Source organism: Ovis canadensis, chromosome 5 (assembly GCF_042477335.2).
Source record: "Ovis canadensis isolate MfBH-ARS-UI-01 breed Bighorn chromosome 5, ARS-UI_OviCan_v2, whole genome shotgun sequence".
Taxonomy (NCBI): Eukaryota; Metazoa; Chordata; class Mammalia; order Artiodactyla; family Bovidae; genus Ovis; species Ovis canadensis.
In genome coordinates this window covers 28227815-28230926 of record NC_091249.1, presented here as the reverse complement: position 1 = coordinate 28230926, position 3112 = coordinate 28227815, and the positions used below count along the sequence as shown (strand labels likewise).

Below are 3112 nucleotides of genomic sequence, written 5' to 3'. Positions count from 1 at the left end.
AGTAAATTCTTTAGTACCATTTTTCTAGATTCTGTATATATGCGTTAGAATACAATATTTATCTTTGTCTTTCTGACTTACTTCACTCTGTATAATAGGTTCTAGGTTCATCCACCTCATTAGAATGGACTCAAATGCATTCCTTTTTATGGCTGAGTAATATTCCATTGGGTATATGTACCACAACTTCTTTATCCATTCATCTGTCGATGGGCGTCTAGGTTGCTTCCATGTTCTAGCTATTGTAAGCAGTGCTGCAATGAACAATGGAATACATGTCTCTTTTTCAGTTTTGGTTTCCTCAGGGTATATGCCTAGGAGTGGGACTGCTGGGTCATATTGTGGTTTTATTCCTAGTTTTTTAAGGAATCTCCATACCTTCTTCCATAGTGGCTGTATCAATTTACACCCCCACCAACAGTGTAAGTGTGTTCCCCTTTCTCCACACTCTCTCCAGCATTTATTGTTTGCAGACTTTTTGATGATGGCCATTCTGATCAGTGTGAGGTGATATATCATTGTAGTTTTGATTTGCATTTCTCTAATAATGAGCGATGTTGAGCATCTTTTCAGCAAGAAGACATCTGTATGTCTTCTTTGGATAAATGTCTGTTTAGGTCTTTTTCCCACTTTTTGATTGGGTTGTTTGTTTTTCTGGTATTGAGCTGTATGAGCTGCTTGTTTCTTTTGGGAATTAATCCTTTGTCAATTGTTTCATTTGCTAAAAATATGGAATGCTTCATGAATTTGCCTGTCATCCTTGCGCAGGGGCCATGCTAATCTTCTCTGTATCGGTCCAGTTTTAGTATATGTGCTGCCGAAGCGAGCACATGCTCGGAGTTTCTCGGCGGCTTCTCTTGCTGCAGAGCACGGGCTCTAGGCAAGTCAGCTTCAGGAGCTGCGGCATGTGGGCTCCGTAGTTGCAGCTCCTGGGCACGATAGCGTGGGCTTCAGTAGCTGTGGCACACGGGCTCCATGTGTGTGGCACAGTAGTTGCTCCCCATGGCATGTGGAATATTCTGAGACCAGGGATCAAACCCGTGTCCCCAGCATTGGCAGGCAGATTCCCATCCACTGTGCCATGAGGGAAGTTCTAAAGGATTATATATACAATGATTTTATATATAAATGATTATATATGTGTGTCACGCATATGTCTCAGTTCAGTTCAGTTCAGTTCCGTCGCTCAGTCGTGTAAAACTCTTTGTGACCCCATGGACTGCAGCACGCCAGGCCTCCCTGTCCATCAGCAACTCCTGGAGTTTCCTCACACTCATGTCTACTGAGTCGTTATTGCCATCCAACCATCTCATATTAATATGTATATATATATATGCAATTGGGGGCTTCCCAGGTACCCTTAGTGGCAGTGAACCCACTTGCCAGTGCAGGAGACATAAGAGACACAGGTTCAATCCCAGGGTCAGGAAGATCCCTTGAAGAAGGGCATGGCAACCCACTCCAGTTTTCTTGCCTGGAGAACCCTGTGGGCAGCGGAGCCTGGCCGGCCACAGTCCATGGGGTTGCAGAGTTGGACACATATTGGAGCCATGCTTGTTTGACACATAATGACCATAGTGTATTGGTTCCTTGTTTTGGTTTTGCCTGTCTTTGCAATGACATCTTCTTTTTTTCATCACTCTTCTCTTTAGGGGAAACTTTCTTCCTCACAGGCACTTAAAAACAAACCTTCCATGGAATCCACTTCATCTAAAAGTCCCTAGGCTTGCAAAATCGTCTAAACCCAAGGCACGTGTTTTCCTCGTTCTGATGCCCTTTATCCAGGTTTCCACCTCTCTAAGTCACCAGGAGGCTCAGACCAAAATTGGTCTCCACCCAAAAGACCCTGGTCTTTTGGCTAAGGTGAGTCTTCATAGCTGCCTTTGAAACAGAACTCAGCAGTCAGAGAGGGCAAGTAACCACAGGTGCCTTGGTGCCTCCCAATGGGTGCGTTTAGAGACCAGACTTGACGCTGTAGCCATCCGTTTGTCTCCATAAGATGCCTATAAGCCATGTGAGGGCAGAGACAATATTATATAGTTAGTATCTCTAGTGCCTAGCAGTTAGTCAGTTCAGTCGCTCAGTTGTGTCTGACTCTTTGCGACCCCATGACCTGCAGCACGCCAGGCCTCCTTGTCCATCACCAACCCCCGGAGTTCACCCAAACCCATGTCCATTGAGTGGGTGATGCCATCCAACCATCTTATCCTCTGCTGTCCCCTTCTCCTCCTGCCCTCAATCTTTCCCAGCATCAGGGTCTTTTCCAATGAGTCAGCTCTTCGCATGAGGTGGCCAAAGTATTGGAGTTTCAGCTTCAACATCAGTCCCTCCAATGAACACCCAGGACTGATCTCCTTTAGGATGGACGGGTTGGATCTCCTTGCTGTCCAAGGGACTCTCAAGAGTCTTCTCCAGCACCACTGTTTGAAAGCATCAATTCTTTGGTGCTCAGCTTTCTTTATAGTCCAACTCTCACATCCATACATGTAGTAAGGGCTAAACAGATAAGTGAAAATAAGTGATATTATTTTTGATCTGCCTGCCAACAGCATTATAGATGCCCTGCTTCTGAATTCCGCTGTTGTTCTTGTTCAGTTGATCAGTCATTGTCTGACTCTCTGTGATCCCATGGACTGCAGCACGCCAGGCTTCCCTGTCCTTCACCATCTCCCGTAGCTTGCTCAAACTCACATCCACTGAGTCAGTGATGCCATCCAACCATCTTGTCCTCTGTCGTCCCCTTCTCCTCCTGCATTCTATCTTTCCCAGCATCAGGGTCTTTTCCAATGAGTCAGCTCTTCAAATCAGGTGACCAGAGTATTGGAGCTTTAGTTTCAGCATCAGTCCTTATGAATATTCAGGGTTGATTTCCTTTAGGATTGACTGGTTTGATGGGATTTTGATCATTCATAACTCAAATTTGTCCTGGACCGCCACTCCTTTCTTTCAAGAAGAGCCACAGATTTGAAAGCAAACTCATACTGAGAACATGGCAAAAGCCCCGGATCTGTAGTTGGGGAGGTTCAGAATTAACCGAGACACCACCTCATCGTCAAGGACTGCAGGAGAGAGAACAGGGCAGGATGTGTGTATCAGTTCAGTTCAGTCTGCC

General features: G+C 45.6%; 1 non-coding gene across 1 annotated transcript; it reads right to left on the bottom strand.

Moving 5' to 3' along the window:
* Positions 1–723: 723 nt before the first annotated feature.
* LOC138441958 (U6 spliceosomal RNA) lies at positions 724–830 on the bottom strand. The gene has a single exon (XR_011257516.1). It is a non-coding gene; the product is annotated as a U6 spliceosomal RNA (small nuclear RNA).
* Between the last annotated feature and the right edge of the window lie 2282 nt (positions 831–3112).